The sequence below is a fragment of the Sinohyriopsis cumingii genome, chromosome 17 (assembly GCF_028554795.1).
Source record: "Sinohyriopsis cumingii isolate HCF-2022 chromosome 17, ASM2855479v2, whole genome shotgun sequence".
NCBI lineage: Eukaryota > Metazoa > Mollusca > Bivalvia > Unionida > Unionidae > Sinohyriopsis > Sinohyriopsis cumingii.
The window spans coordinates 16,949,208-16,967,568 of record NC_142977.1 but is presented as its reverse complement, the minus strand read 5'-3'; positions in this window follow the sequence as shown (position 1 = coordinate 16,967,568).

Genomic DNA, 18,361 nt, shown 5'->3' with positions numbered 1-18,361 from the left:
ATATCGTTTACAACCGTGAGAGATCAAATCTCAGCAAGTGTAACTAATCGCCTAAAAAATACCGGTGACACAATGACAGGCGAACTCAACATGAACGGGAACAAGATAACAGCGTTAGTGGATCCAACATCTCCCGAAGATGCAGTAACAAAAAGATACGTAGACATTAATTACGGCACCATTGACCGTGAAGTATCCATGCTGCGAGCTCAGCACGGCACCATTAACAATAAAATGTCCACGTTGCAGAGCGAGCATAACGATCACGTAAATGTGTTTTCAAGATTTCGTAGAAACTCTCAAAATAGCCTGGACAGTCAGAAAAACATTTGAGGATGTTATAATTGGAATTCCTGAGATTATTAATAAAACTAATCTGATTAAAATTCCATCTGGGGTTATCCCTGTGCAGATTAAAAACATTGTATACACGATATCATCCAGAAAAGCAACATGGAGTCCGGAAAATAATAATATCAAATATACCGCAACAGTCACTGGTGTGCACAGACTGTCTGTGTTTTCCAAGGAGGAGTTTGAGATTTTTACAAATTATCCCTGGCGACATTCCACCGACAGGTTTTCCGGGGTTGTCACTGTAATATTAAATAAAGGAACCGAAGAAATATGTATACTGGAAGCCGTCGATAATACATTAAACTCAGCACTTTACTGGTGGTGTTTGGAATTTGTAGCTGAAACACCTGAATTGGTTACTGCGTACGATAATAAATGACATCCTTAACAGCATCAACAACAACATTGGATGCAAAACAATATAGATACAATCAAGTACGCGAATGGCAATTAGAGTTAAAAACCCTCATCTACAAATACAACCTAAAGGTAAAAAAATATAAACGACGAGCAGTCATCCTGGATGCGTTAGTGTACTCGGTATCCGCGTTAGCTGCATCCACCGGAGTAGTATTATCAGCGCTAACACAGTAACAATCGTAGTAACAATCGTTTCTTCATCAACTGCCATCGCAGGGGTTTTTAATATAATCGCGAAAAAAATATCCTCGTGCACGAGCACAAAATACCACGATTATGTCATACAACTAAACACAGCCACAGCCGCATACTCAAAATTATCGTCGTTGATATCATCAAGCATTGATGATACAACAATATCATATTCCGAATTCGCGTTAGTGGTTAAGATATACGAAGACTGCACTCGCCATTTAAAAACAACCAAGATAGATAATGACAGAATTACTTCATCGAGATCTGCTCGACATAATCGAAAATACAACCCCGAGAAGAATTTCAATGATAACGGTAAGTTCGACTAACCCTGAATTTAGTATTAATTTTCCAACTGCGATTCCCGTAAAAGAAATCGTACTAGCACAATTACGAGTATATCACAGTTGGCCTAATATCAGATCAAAATCGTTCGGTGTATTACCAGCGAATAATTCGTTCGTGTTTGCACATAAAAATAAACCCGATGACACTCCCGACTGGAATGTCATTTGGTTACCAACCGGGTCTTATCAAATCGAAGAAATCGATTAGGAATTACAACGGCGAATAAAAAATATCACAGGAAAAGAATCCAAAATTAAAATAACTGTTCATGAACCAACCCTGTCTTCTGCGATTGAAATAAGCACTCCAGACTACGCTGTGGATATATATCAGAGTTCGATCAGAAGAGTGTTAGGATGGCCTGAAATACCACCAGCAACACCACCAATACCACCAGAACCGAAAAAGTCTGATTATGTCACGGATAAGACTTCATACCACGATATGGCACCATCGTACAAGGATCTTTTACTTAGGATAAGAAATTCATCGCTGAATGAAGATGCTATGGTTATTAGGCATAAAGATGAAGGTGATGGAACCGAATTTTGGTCATTTAGTGCTGAAGGAAATTAATCAAGAACATAAAAAAAAACTTCAGCAATTACGGCAACTTTTTCAAGAACATCTTTCCGATATAACTTCACGCGATGAAATTATTAAACACGTAGAAATGCTAAGTCAGCTTGCATCCGACATGGAATATATCAACTATCGAGTAATTCAGCTAATGATTTCCTCCGTAGTAGACACTGGTTTTAAGAACCGATTTTTAACTGCGCGCTCGTTAACAGAAGCAGATCTGCCGAATTATAAACTCCCTCAGTATAGTGTCCCCGAACAAAAAAAATCAGTCAGCGATCTCATTGATGAGTTCTTTCCTGACATACTTGCACAGTACAAAAAAAAACACTGCCACCAGCAACTATTCTCCGGCACAACAATGACTCGGAAGGGACAGGCAGACATGTATCCCCGGGCATCGTAAATATAACCGAAGTGGTCGCGGTCAGTCTTGTGTGTGATGTAATCGATGGCAGCTACAGCACGGACACAACAGTATCAAATCAAGCCCAGCAAGGATTTGTTCTTTATTCATTCACCCCGAAAGATATACCACCTGGATATATGATAGTGCAAGAGCCGATCAATCAGGTTTATTTGCAATGTTATAATCAACTGTTATCAAGAATAAACTTCAAACTAACAGACCAGTCTGGCCACCTTCTTGATTTAAAGCATGAAACTCTACATATTAATCTACTCGTGAAATCATAAAGATTTCCATCGTAAAGATTTTCAATCTTCAAAAAAAATCCTGACAGTCAGGGTGCTCAAAATTATAAAAAATTTATTTTTTACTGAAAAACTGTCAAATTTTTCAATTCTGCAGGGTAATATGCCTGACAGAATCATGAAAATTGTCCGATTTTATTGCAAAAAAGGGTATTTTACCCTCCTGAAATCAACAAAAATCGTCCGATTTTATTGCAAAAAAGAGTAATATACCTGAAAAAATCAACAAAAATGCTGATTTTCCATGCACAATAAAATCCCTTGATAACAATAATATTTATTATCTGACAGTGGATTTTTTTTTATTCTGCTCGATTTACAGGATTAACAATGAAAATTCTTCGATTTTATTACAAAAAGAGGGTACTTTACCCTCCTGAAATCAACAAAAATCGTCCGATTTTATTGCAAAAACACGGTAATATACCTGAAAAATCAACGAAAAATCCGCATTTTCCCAGCAATAAAAATCCCATTAATAACAAAAATATTGATTATCTGACAGGGATTTTTTACTGAAAAACTGTCAAATTTCTTAATTCTGCAGGGTTAATATGCTTTCAGAATCATGTAAATCGTCCGATTTGTTAATTCTGCAGGGTAATTACCCTGACAGAATCATGAAAATCGTCCGATTTGCTAATTCTGCACAAATTCAGTAAAAAAAAATATACCTGTGAAGAATTTTATTCCTGACAGACCCTGATTTCTAATTAATCAAACGAGTATTGTATATGTACCAGCACGTGAAAGTTTTTATTCACGACAAGCAAACACTTGAAAAATATATGAGGGAGGTGTTTATGCAGTCCCGGGTCAGCACAGTTAATTTAGTTATTGATTTATTCGGTAATGAAGACTTTTTATTAACGCAGGAACAGTTAGATGAACTGTGGCAAAAACGTATCTGTGTGATCACATGTGATAGATATCAGATTTTAAATTACGCGCACTATTGCATTACACTTAGTCAACTTAAGGAATATTATTTAACCCTGCAGATCCAGATCCAGATGATACAAGTGAAAATAACTTATCAGATTGATTGATTGATGCAGGTCAGATTGATGTGGGTAAAAAAAAATGTGGGTAAAATATTTTTTTCTGTCAGTACGAGACTTCTACTTTCGATTTCATTTCCACGTACTTGACTTCATTTCCCAGTCATTTCATCAAGGGGATCTAACTCACGATCTGATATAATTTTTCTCAGCTGTCTTACACGCGTACTAATTACCTTCCTGGCTTCATATTCTTCGGATAACGCTGACCTGATTTTTTCGATTGCACGGCAGAGAGGGACAAATTCATCTAGTTGCTGTTCTTGTATTGTAGCTAGTGATTTATACAACGCTGTTTGGATTCTCTTTGGTGGCGCTCACCAGATAATATGTACTTTTGAGAGAGTGACGTATGTAAGGTGAAGTAGTTCACATTTAAAACATGCACAGTGGAGAGAATGTTTGCATACCTCTATGCTACATTAATGTAATGTGGACGATATTTCTTTTGGATATTGTACTTTTGGAAATTTTACATGATTTAAGCACACTGCTAACTAAAATGACTGCTCCCTTGTGTTAAAAAATCAGTCTGAATTAGTCTAAAGTACACTATACATAGCAGCTATTAAAATAAGGAAAATGAATTTTGCCAGACTAGACAATACCAGCTTCGGAAAGTGCAATGAATGAATTACCAAATATATAAAATGTAAAAAAAGTTATCGGCTCTTTTTTATACAATTTACCTCTGAATTTCAGGAAGTGAAAATGACCAAGTAGAGCTAGCACTTTTTTGAAAGGTGCACATTTGAAGTAAGGCCAAGCTGTATACTCTATAACCCATAGTACACCCATCAATCATACACAAAAATAAAGGGAATTAAAGGTTCTTTGCATTATGCCTAAGATATACAAGGTCTTTTTTAAATAGCCAGTATAACCAGTGAGGAAAGCCGGGGATATTCTTTTTCTTTAAAATCCTAACCTATGCAAAATGCGAAACTGTATAGCGCCACCTTTATAAATTTATACTGAGCGGGTAAAATATACCGACCTTCCAACTGAGCCTCATATAGTGCTTCAAAATCAGACATGATTTTTTCAGGATTTAATTCATCAGATATATTAATTTTATTTTCTTGTAATTTTTTTAATAGCAACAATTACTTGATTGATATTTTCGTAGTTCATATTTATATAATTATATCTTTAAAACAAAAAAATAAACAGTTGTCTTGATGAGCGGTTATCAAATCATGGGTCTTACACTGGCCTGTGTGTCTCCAAGAAGATCCTTCAGACTTTAAGTCCTTGGAGACTTTTGTCTTACAGATCGTTTCTTGTCGATTCTCGGCATTCTTCGTGACCGTTTCTTTTTGGCCGCATTCTTTCTGAATGTTTTGTTTTTGTGGGACCCATGTGACGTAGAGTTTTATGCATCCAAGGCAACTGTTTATTTTTGGGGGGCATATTCACAAACATACCTCCAGCGAATTCTCTAAGCGAAAGCGAGGCGAAATGTTAGAGTATTCAGAAGGCTGTCTGTGTTTTCATGTACATACACCCCCCCCCCCCGGAATTAAATCCCGGGGTAATAAAACGTCACACCAAGATTTAACGTGGAGGAGGATATGTACATGAAGGGCCTTTGCTGGGCCCCCCAACTTATAAAAAGTTCTGAACTAGATTTTAGTTCTGAATTAGATTTTAAGTTCTGAATTAGATTTTGTGAAAATAACATTTACCTGCACTGACAATTGTTGATTTTATCAAACGCGGAAGTGTTAATGCGAAAATAGACTGCTGCTAGTGTGTATACAATAAGACGGCGGTTACAATTGGCTGTGAAAAACTGTATACAGTTCTGCCCGCCGCTGGATAATGCACCTTTACAGGTAATGATATGTGTTGTGCAATCTCCTTGATAAAACATCATTTATCTGGATTGACAAACGCAAGGTGAAAATAGACTGCTGCTACAATTGGCTGTGTAAAAAAAAACTATATATAGTTCTGCTCGCTGGATTTACAGGTAATGACCTTGACTCGTCAAGGGGATAACTGCATCATTGACTTTTACACAGCCGCTGCAGAGTTATCTCCGTTATCTGCCTCTACATAACGAAATGAAATCCAGCTATTAAATTTGTATCAAAAGCTGAGTTGATTTTATTTTCTGCAACAAATTTAACCGAATGCGACTGAATACCGAAATACTTGCTAGCCGCGCACATTGACTTAAATATTGTTTCTTCACCAGTGCTTATGTTGAGAGATCTGACAGCTCTGGGAATTTTTACAAATTTACCAGTACCCCTTCGTGCAGAATCTTCGCTCTGTGAGATGGACTGTAAATTTTGAAGAGAGTTATTAAGTTTATTTTTGTCAATATGATCGATCACAAGGCCGTCTTTAATTTCTCCAAAGAAACATTCGAATAGAAACCTGTGATTGTAATATATTCTTTTATTCCCAACGTTGAACGTACGATAACCAGTATTATTAACAAAATCAACTGTTTTTTCGACCTGCAATGCCTAACTGTGCCATCGCGTGACGCTTCGTAATTCTTGATGATAGGGTGTCGGACAAATTCCTGGTTCATTTTATATAATAATGTCATTTGTCTAATTTATATTTGTCTGAAAACTTAGTTATATAATCGGGCTCACATTTCAGCGTATCATTTTTTTTTTATTTTTTTTTTGTTTGTTATAAGATCTTTTAAGTTCGCGGTATCGCTTACCCCCACAACCCACGTATAATTGTGTTTTACCCCTGACCCCAACACCACATTGCAGACATGGTATTGGTCCTGAACATCCCCTTCGGATACTTTGGGAATGTTCTCCGCAGAATTCTTTTTTGCATGATTTGTTACAAACAGTCACAGACCCTATTTTGGACCACTTGCAATGGTTCATTATATATATATTTTTTATTTAAATGTTTGCCTTAAATATAATATGGAAGAGTTTGAGAGATTATCTGCAATCCAACCCAGGAAAGCTTCTAGATTTGATCTTGACAGACTAACCCCTGATTCGCGAAGACGAGCCTTGATTGATCTGTTTGATATTATCAGTGATGCCAAAAAGGAATTTCGTAGTGATGGATCATCTCACGTGTGGTCCACATTCAAAATTATAGCCAACATTGACGAAGTCAATGTCGACGAAGTCAACGACGCTACAATGAGCGATGCACGAGCAAAAACAATTATCGATTACCTCAATCAGAAATACCATTTCAGAATAAAGTTTATTGTGCGCTCGGATGATGATACTTGGATTATTCGTGACAAACGTGACCCTGTCCTTGCTAGTGGAAAAACCGCTATGTTAAGTAAAGATTCCAAACCAGGAATGCTGACTGGGATTGACAGACCATATTACGCTCGAGCGTATCCTGTAACAACGGTCATTTATGGAATTTATCCCATAAAAAACCCAACATAAATGATCTCGCTCCGATGAGATTTTCAAAACTGAATTGTGTAGCCGAGCGAGTAATAGAACATTTTAAAAATGCGAAGTGCGGAAACGGTTTAACTGATCTGCGACGTGAAAAAATAAACAAATGGGCTGAATCGGTTAAGGACACAGAAGCGTCAATAAACGATGTTGCTGAGTTATCAAGTAAATTAAAATTTTCAATGATAGTAAAAACGTTAACGGGGGAGGTTTTATATGAATCAGCGAATAAAGGAAAAGGAGCGCCAATTGAAATTATTGACCATAACTCTCACGCTTGGACCAATGCAGTCACAATATTTCCACGAAATCGTGTTGTGAGATATTACTCGTCAGAGAGTTTTTGGAATGGAATATTTGATGCTATCAGCCGAATAAGCAAAAACTACCCCGTGTCAGTGTGGTTGTTTAAAAGTTCCGAAGAAGGTGAGTATGATCAATTTGTAAGACCTAACGGCGAATTATATCGTAAAGAATCTCTCCACGAAGAAATGAGAAAACTCGCACAGAAATATTCAGAAAATACTGAGCAATTATTAACTAATTGCTTTACAGTCCCGTCAATTGCTGCCCATGCCGCGAGAGAAAGAAATTCATGGAGACCAACACACGCTGAGTTCCTTGAAGATGTCCAGGATAGTTGTATTGAATACGGACACGGCGGTTTGTGGAATACCAAGTATAATATCAGCGAGATGATTTCCGTGGACATGACCGCGTGTTATCCTGGAAGTTTTCTTGGGATGGGTGAGTATGCTGGATATTTTACTAGATTTGGTCATCCTTGTCATGAGATGGTAAGAGTATCAATTAATGGTCCATTACCTGATTTTGATCTGACAGGATTTGCTCGTGTAACGTCGTTTGAATTCACTATGAATCTTCATCCGATTTGTTATATTTGGTTTGGCAGACATTTCTCGGAGAAACGTTGGGCACCAATAGTGTTATTACGATATATGCTTGACAGTAAAATATTGATATCGTTGGTTGTCAGTGAAGCAATTATATCGTACCGAAAACAGACTTCGGTTTGGTTACCAACACCGGAGCGTATCAGTTTCGAAGAATGTGCACGAGAATATCCGGACCTGTCCACGGATGTCATTGTTAATATTTTTAAGATTAAACTCAACAACAGTGAAAAAACAGCAAAGGATCTCGGTAGAAGAATAATCGGTAAATTTACTCAAGGTGGTGCATATGATCATAAACGACATCACTCACGATTGATTATGGATGATGCTGAATTAGATTTTATAATGAATGATGCCACTGCGAGAGATATACTTTGTAATGGGGAGGATGCTTACTTGTCTGACGGAACAAAGTTGGGCACAATTGTTAGTTACATCGAAGGAGAATCACCTCAGTACACCCATTTAAGATCTTCAATGCTAGCTTATGTTTCTATAAATTTACTATCGCAAGTAAATAGATTTCCTGACACTGCAGTTAGAGTTGCTACAGATTCATTTTATATCGATAAAAAGTATTCAGAATTACTGGCTCGTTTCACAAGCAATGACGAATCATGGAGTTCATGGAGAATAAAAAAGGAGATGTTACATTGTTATTGTTAATCCGCTGATATTGCGGTTAAAGATAATTATTGTAAATCAGAATTATCAGAAATGTCGAATGCACCATCTGTGTACGATCCAGTATCCAGACACAAAACCGTTTATTTGAACGGGGCGGGTGGATCTGGTAAGACAACTCGAGTAATCGAATTATTTCGACAGAATTTGGATATAATCGTGCTAACACCAACACACAGACTCGCCAGGGAGATGAAACAACGAGGAGTTAATTCTAGTACTTATCACAGCTTTTTCAAATACAGCGGTGGTGTGTGGACTTCAGCTCGTTTGTTGGACCATCCCCACACGATTGGTTGAAGAATTTTTTTGATTATTACGAAGCAGTGACTGATGATCATACATCAGATCTCTCGATGCAGAATTAAAGGAATTTAAGAAATTAATCAGACTGCAACCGAATAAAATTCAGTGTGAAATTATGCGCGAGGTGATTTCAGAAACTTCCTTGAGCGAATTTTGGAAAACGTGGAGACCAAACGATTTGATAGTGGCAAGTAGAAAGATAGTCAGAGACACACTTCAACGGCAGTTATTTCAATTATACAAGAGAAATTCCCAACACTGCCAGTGCCATTGTGTTATAGACCAGTTGATACGCGGTTACAGAATATTGACGTTGATATACCAGGACAGACCGAGAAACAGAATTTAGTATTAAATGATGTTGTTACAGTTGATGTCAATGTTGTTGAAGATGCACTGCGCGCCGATAAATCCCCGTGGACGCTAGGATACGCAATACTCATCTCAATGACTAACTATCTCTGATACAGTTGTTTGGATCGTTGATGATCGAATCGAATGGTCAAACTTAGTTTATTTGGCTGTGTCCAGAGTCAGAAGAATATCTCAACTACGAAGGATTATCTTGGAAGAGTCAATGGCTGATGAAATTAATAATAAAAACAACAGTGATATAATCAGAAAAAAAATTAGCCGGTTACAAACAAAGTGACAAAAAAAATAATCGAGAATCAAGTTCACCTGGTTCATATAAATATCTTACAATGACATCACCCAGTATTGGTTGTGCTGAAAAATCACGTCGTACGGGTATATGGTTTTTTTGGTAATTGCATTAATAGGTTTCATATTGGTTGTTCGAGTTATTTCATTATTTAATGCAGCTATCACGCTTGGTAATCTTGCAACCGATTCGCGCGATCTTTTATCTTGAATGAATTCCTTCGCGTATTGATATCCAAATAACCGCTCAGCAAGTGTTCGATTAAATCGTTCAACAATTGCCTGATCACCACCTCGTTGATAAATTCGTTCAAACGCAGAAGCAACCTCAGATGCTGATTTAGTCGTTAACAGTTCCGCATCTTTGTATCTACTTGCAACATCAACTACAGTTAACGCGTATTTGTATGTGTTTTGACGTCTTCGGATTTTAATGGTATCATGTGGCAGAAATAATATGTCAGCCTGATGAACTTCATTTGGCAGACTAACATTAAAATGCGCAAAGTGAATTTGTTTAGGCGGTGGTTGGTAAATTTGCCATATTGCCTGTTTGGATAACCAATTTTTAGCAGTAACTCGCGTAACTTTTGCTGCTTCAGCGAGTTTACTAATTGCTGCGCTACCCCTCCAATATCCTTTTGGGGAATAATAAATCGACTCCATTATAATTAATTACCAGCACCTAGCGCTAATTTACCTTTCATCGCGGATTTTGTTAACCAGCTAGCTAATTTTTCCTTGAGAGATTTATCAGTGATGGAATTTAACGCGTGAATTAATTTCACATCCGCTAGATGCATATCGTGTAGATTTTTACTTTTATAAGCTACATCATGAGCATGACACGCTTTATCAATAGCGTTTATCGGATACTCACCTGGTTTTGGTTGATCCTGATCATCAAGTCTGATATCAAGTCGGGTTCCAGGGCCGCAGTAACTATATCCTGGAAGATGTTTTTCTCCTGGGTATTTAGCCCACGGAGTACCAGGTAGTTTTGTTAATTTTGCTGCAATATCACCCCCGTGTTGCTTTTTGTTTTACTTGATTTTGACCTTGGTTTTGACTTTGGGTTTGATTTTGGCTTTGACTTTGGCTTTGGTTTTTCACCTGACTTGCCAGTGGAAATAAATTTAAATTTCTTTGTACCGCATCGCTCACACTTGCCCGTAACCGCAGATCTATTATTTTTTGTTGTAATGGTTGTTAGATCACTTGTCGGTGTGCGCGCCCTACATTTCACACAATATAAATCCATATTCTTTTTTTATATTATTCTAATGGAGATCATTGACTTTTCTGCTACAAGGAAACGAGAACCAGTTAAGCATCACGCAGCGCTACCCAATTCTGTTCGTATGATTATTATAGGTCCATCTGGAAGTGGTAAAACACAATTACTGTTGAATTTAATAATGAAGTGGATGAAGTGGGATAAATTATATTTGGTAGCTCCATCTGCAGACGATCAACGTTGTTATGATGTAATAAAAGATTATAATGAAAGAGCAAAATCGTTAAATGAGAGCGGAGATGATGTTGTTGAATTTATAACTGACATTAATGACGCACCAAGTATTGATTCCATTGACGGGTCAATTAACAATTTAGTTGTTTACGATGATGTAATGCTGGATAAACAATCAAATCCTGCCAGAATATTTTCCAGAGGTAGACACAAAAACACAGATATAATTTATGTAACCCAGCGGTATACACAGATTCCTAAAGTGATCAGAGATAACTGTAATATTCTTACTGTCTTTAACGGAGTTGATACTCAAACGTTAGGAAATATTCATCAGACCTGGTGCAGCGATGATATGGACATAAATAAATTTAAAAATTTCTTTAGTCGTGATAAAATAACCCCACACGGATTTGTAACAATAAATCTACACGATCCTAGAACACAGTATCGAATCGGGTTAGATAAAAATTTTTAATTAAGCAGCAGGGAGGGCGACGCTCTCAACGAGTCACCGACACTATCGCGTATTTTCTTAAGTTGCATCGAAGAAAAAAAAAACTATCAGCGATAACAGGTAAGCCAATTTGTCGTTGACGGAGTTGTCTTACGCTGAGTATCGCATTTTTTTTAACGATTTTTGCGATCCCCCAGGAAGTCGTATTTTGCGAAAATATAGGTGAACCAATTAGAGGTTGTTCGCCCTCCCTGCTGCTCTTTATGTGCACGAGTGTGAGGTAAAGCTTTAAGGAATTTCCAGTTACTGATGACTTTCTGGGTGGTTTATACGTAGGTATCATTTGTAGCTAGGACAAATATAACATATGAAAGCAAACAAGTCTTCGTAACAGCATAAATGACATCTCCATTCAAATATGGATGAATTGCAGGGTTTTGACTCATATAATTTACTTTGTGGCTCTTACTCTTTGGTATTTTTCTCTATGGCCATAGGTAATTGATAACGTGTCATCACTAACAACAACGTAATGACTTGATTTCAGTTATTGAAACGGGATATTTCATCAAGTCTGTAGAATAAAGTTGCCGAAATTGCATTATAAATTAAAAGAGCGGGTATTTAATTGATTGTGCTCAAGTCCTCGAGTGCTATTTTCAACAATTGTAATTTATAAGAATCTGTTCTGCACACATCAAGATAGCTGATCGTCCGAGACGACATTCCGAGAGCGATTATAGCTCGATGAGTCGGAACACCTCGTGCCTTTTCCACCAAAATGTACAAAAGGTCAACAAACATCAGACGTAACTAATAGAATTTTCGAACTGACATCAACCGTAGCGGTCAGGATATCATAAGAAATTCACGACTTTGCAATGATTAGATCACGTTTCAGCACTAACAGCAACACAAGCAATAGCTTCTGGTTATTAAACCGACAGATTTGTATTCGATCGTTTCATAAAAAGGTTACTGGAGTAATATTAAACATTAAAAGTACACGTTTTGTTTTTAAAAAATCCATTTTATTATAGTTTTTTTCACATATATAGCAAGATATTCGACCGCCAAGAACATGACAAACTGATCGCTTGACATTGACAAACTGATCACTTCAAAAAATGAGAAGGATAACTGCATTTGCCTCTGATCCTCTTTATAAAAGTCAATGTTACGACTTTGTGGTCATAAACTAAGTAACAGAAAGAAGCAAAACCTACCAGTTTTGTAAAACTTAACCAAGCAATTAAATTCTCTAAATTATACAATAAAATTTGATAGAAACTTGCCGTATTATGAATTAAATCCAAAATAATTCCTAAAACGTTTGGCACCAGTCGAACGAGTCTAGTGTTCTTAATGATTTCCAGGTCCTCGAATGGAATGTACTCATGAGCCAACTGTCTTCATGTATCACAATGGCAATATACAGAACTCATTTGAATAAATTCACAAGTCCCGAATAATTTTTAGTCTTCTCAGCACTTTGTAATTCCAATAAATAATTCAAACAAATGTCTCTCTCAAATTATATCTAAACATAACATTGAACACATATGCAGACTGATGTTAACACAAGAACATATGAAATAAGAATTAGAAATGAATTTGAATTAGGAATCAATTGATCTCTCTCTCTCTCTCTCTCTCTCTCTCTCTCTCTCATGTCACTTGTTTAGGTTCGAATAAACAGTAACACAAAAACGAGTAAAAACAACAAGCTTTAAAAAAATACAATAATTTATTTCCCTGGAAAAATTCTGTAAAAATAAAGAAGAAAAATAACTTACGATTTTAAGAATCAAATCCTAAAATAATCCAAGAATAATCCAATAATAACATTTTAGTAGTCCTAATAACAAAATGTTCTATTGATTTCACGTTCGAATCCCGACGAATCATCCAAGATGGAAGATGATGACGTATGCTGCAATCTGTAGTGTTGAAGTCTACAGTTCCTTGTAGAAATAAGGATTATCACTCCGGTTTCTGATAGCTGTTCTTGTTCCACAATATTACATGAGCACGCGTATTTTCCAGAAAAATAACAGAATTAATCCTTTTGAATCCAAGTAATTTGAAATAACTAAAAACCAAGTAATTTGAAATAACTCCAAACAGCACAACATACAATTGACATTTTAACAGCCTAGCTTCGACTGAAATTAATTCTCCAAAGCATTGGTTATAGTGTATTATTAACGTAAACAATGGGTGAAATGATCATCTTCTGGAAGGGTATAGAAGGCAAGTACCCGTTACAGATTACGTTTACCCAGTTTGACCCTGACGAAAACCAATAATTTTACACTAAAAAATAAAAATTAAAAAATTGTTTACATTTTAAGCATGAAGTCACATCATGACCTTGACAACAACCAGTCATTTTAAAATAAAGATAGAACTTGTTTACGTGATTGACACAGTACAGCATATAAACGTGTAAACGAACATGCACGTGACTGTCAGAGACGGAGGAACCGCTCGTTCAAACTAAACGATGCGTTCCAAGATCTTTGCTTAAGAACATTCTTTAATGGGATTTTTCTGTAAATTTTATTGTTTGAAGAAGACATGATTTTCACACCGAATCTGGCATCTAATTAAAAATGCCAAAATTGATGAGAAGTTGGTGCAGCTCACATATTACAGCATATCAGGTTGATTTACACATTATACAACATTACATATCAGGTTGAATTTTACAATATGCAACATTACATAATCGGGTTGATTTACACAATATGCAACATTACATATGAGGTTGATTTACACAATATACAACATTATATATCGGGTTGATTTACACAATATGCAACATTACGTATCAGGTTGATTTACACAATATACAACATTACATATCGGGTTGATTTACACAATATACAACATTACATATGAGGTTGATTTACACAATATACAACATTACATATCAGGTTGATTTACACAATATACAACATCACATATCGGGTTGATTTACACAATATACAACATTACATATCAGGTTGATTTACACAATATACAACATTACATATCGGGTTGATTTACACAATATACAACATTACATATGAGGTCGATTTATATGAGGTCGATTTACACAATATACAACATTACATATCAGGTTGATTTACACAATATACAACATTACATATCAGGTTGATTTACACAATATACAACATTACATATCAGGTTGATTTACACAATATACAACATTACATATCAGGTTGATTTACACAATATACAACATTACATATCAGGTTGATTTACACAATATATAACATTACATATCGGGTTGATTTACACAATATACAACATTACATATCGGGTTGATTGACTGACAATGTTGACCAAATGATTATTTAATCTACAGTATTTGCCTTTGAAGAGCATGTTTCTTTACATAAACTTTGATTAGTAACATATTATTTAAAATAAATACCGTTTCACATTTTAAGACGCGTACAGGTGCTTTCTAACCTACAAAAAAGCATCGCATGCGTATGTCCACATATCAAGTACGCTAAGCACAGTTATTTTTAAAAATTGTGTAAATGTGTGTTTTTACGAGTGTAAAATTGACTGCTAATTGGAGCACTTTTGTGGTCAAATCTCCATTTTAGGGAGGTACGAAGGTTTGCACGTTGCAAAGCTATTCAGTTTCGGAGGTATGTAACTCGTGTTTCTATTTCGCAATCCATAATGCCTCAATAGAAGTGGTTTAAAAAAATACCTGAAAGTTTGTGGGCTATTATTAACCATTCGACTAGAAATTAAATAGTGCTCAGATTGCCTAAGGGCCGAACGGGAAAATTTCCGCGCCTCAAAGAAAGATGGGTGAGGGTACAAGAAGAGTCGGAGGTAGCAGGATCACCAGCAGCAACAACATTCCCATAATTCCTGGAACAGAAGATTGGGATATCGAGCCAGATGGGCCAGATCTTAAACATAATATCTCAGTCCAAAGAACAACGGAGCACTTAAATAAGATATGCCGAATCCTGTCCCGAGAGGTGCACAGGTTCTGGATATAGACAAGCAGCAGCGATCTGGGACAACACCCAAAGGTCCTTTCCATGACCACGCAGTTCGCATAGAGACAGACATACTAGTCAGTCATTGACGATATTTGTTTTTATCTTTGCATACGCTTTTGTCTGTTCACAACAAACTAAAACGTATAGCTCTTCCCACTCTTATGATTCTGGATATAGTGTGTATATAAACAGTCCCACATTGCTTTATTTGTAGTATGCATGATTAAAATAATAATTAAACGTAAGTTATAATGTGTTTTAACTGAGGTAAATGCTTCCGTTTCAACAATGAAATTGCAAACCAGTCAAATCAATATTCTTTGACACCCATATGTCCACTGCCAAAGTATCAAGAAGGAATGGTCCACAAACGTGATAGCATACAATGTTACTGAACAAAAAGGAAATTGAAAATAAACAGCAGCAACAACAACAAAATCACGCAAACAAACCAATGATTATTAAACACATTACCGACTCAGAGGCAACTCTCACAACAGTACTATGTGATAGCGTCCTCTATAGCACATTGTGATTACAAAACATTTCTAAGTTTATTTTGGAGGCACCTTTGAAGTCCGATTACTTATTCCAGAGATTGTTTTAGGACTGTCCTTTATCCAATACGGTTTGCTAATATCACCGTTATAAATTTCGTCTAGTCTATATTTCGTCAGTTACTTAACATTTACGCAATTCTTATGGGCAGAGCGTTGCACGGGGCAGGCGATGCGGGAGACTGCTCAGTGAACCATTTTGCAGAGTTGGCGGTATTTTTTTCCAGTGGGGGGGGGGGCTAAGGTGACGCTCACACATACGTCGTTTCTTCCAGTGTAATCTTGTGACTGCCATGTTTATCGGTAACTAGAAAGCTAACACTGGGGGTGGGGTGGGGTGACGGTGTAGGTCACATGTGTGTGCAGAGTCGCTTTAAGTCCACAACAATGGTGACACTGCTTGCCCTGCATTTTGTTTTGACCATGACATAACCTATAAACACTCTTGGTTGAAATTTAAACAAATATGTATACAGGTGACTTAGACCCATGTCCCCTCGAAGATGACAACTTGTAGATTCAGCCAACCATAGTGGAACTGTCAGGTACGTAGATACTCCAGGTGGAAGAGAAGGGCAGTTAAAAGACCAAGAAAGACAAACTTTGGACTGGGATAGATACCAGCATATACAAAAAATTACTTGAACAGTCTTCCGGAATGCTTACATTGAGTATGTCAACGATATGATCAGCGACACAAGTACCAGCAAAAAAGTATACTCTTTCGTGAAAAGAAAAAAAATGTGATGGTTCCGGGGAGGATGGCACAATCCATTCCAGTGCATCAGATATCCTGAACGCCCAGTTTTCGTCAATCTTCACTACTGAAGACACAACAAACATGCCTGATCTCGGTACTAGCAAAACTCCCACTGCCCCATCCATCCAGATTCTTGAGAAGGGAGTATTTACGCTCCTCCAAAATCTTAACCCACATAAAGATTCTTGAAAGAGATGGCACCTTCATTATCTCCAGCCCTAACTTTCCTGTTCCAAGCTTCATTACAACAGGGCCTGACTACAGACGACTGGAAATGAGCATTCATCAGTCCATTGTTCAAGAAAGGCGACAAAAGCAATGCCTCGAACTACAGGCAAGTTTCCCTGCCATCAATTTGCTGCAAAGTCATGGAGCACATCATCTATAGACACCTGATCAGTTTATTTTGATTGTTGTTGTTGTTATGGAGGGTTTAAAGCCATTTTTCAGCACACGATATGCTATACATGGCGACCAGTATTGATGGTGGAGGAAGAACTCGAGAAAACCCCAGAAAGAACCACCGACCCACGAGAAGCTTCTGCTAAGCTTTCTCACATACCCACATTGGCCGAATCCTAGACTCGAACCCACGCAAACAGAGGTGAGATGGCAGTGATCCGTAACGGAGAGCGCTTTGGACCACTCGGCCACTCGGGGCCCTTAGTTTCTGAGTGCCAGCATGGCTTCAGAAATAAGAGATCGTGTGAGAGCCAACTTATAATCACACTGCATGACCTAGCAGCCGGTCTAAACAACAAACAACAGATATATGCCATCCGGTTCGACTTCAGCAAAGCCTTTGTGCAGCCATGCTTCATCACTATGGTGTCCGGGGCATGACCCTTGAGTGGATAAACAGCTTTCTAGATGGAGGAAAAAAACAGGTTATGCTAGAAGGCCAGCTATCTTCATCTACCACGTTACTTCAGGCTTACCCCAAGCACGGCCATTGTTCCTCTGCTCTTCTTGATCAGTTTCAATGATTTGCCGTTGGGAGTTGATTCCCAAGCTAGCCGTTTTTGAAGCCTACATCTTGCTGTATAGAGTTATTTTCTCGGACCAGGATGCAGACCTGTTACAAGCAAATTAGACAGGCTACAACGATGGGAAAATGACTGGCAAATGGCGTTCAATCCTGACAAAATGAGGTCATCCGAATCACAAACAAGAAAGGGATCGTCCCAGCCTTACGTATCATCCATGGTCAAAAACTGACGATGACATCCAATGCCAAATATTTGAGAGTCACCATCGATAGCACCTTATCATGGAAGAACCACACTGAATTTGTTTTAAAGAAGGGAAACAACACCATATCGTTTCTTCGTATAAGTCCGAATAAGTCAAAGCTACATGCTACAGATCCTTAGTACTCCCACAAGTAGTGAATGGGGATGGTATAGGGTCTATGGG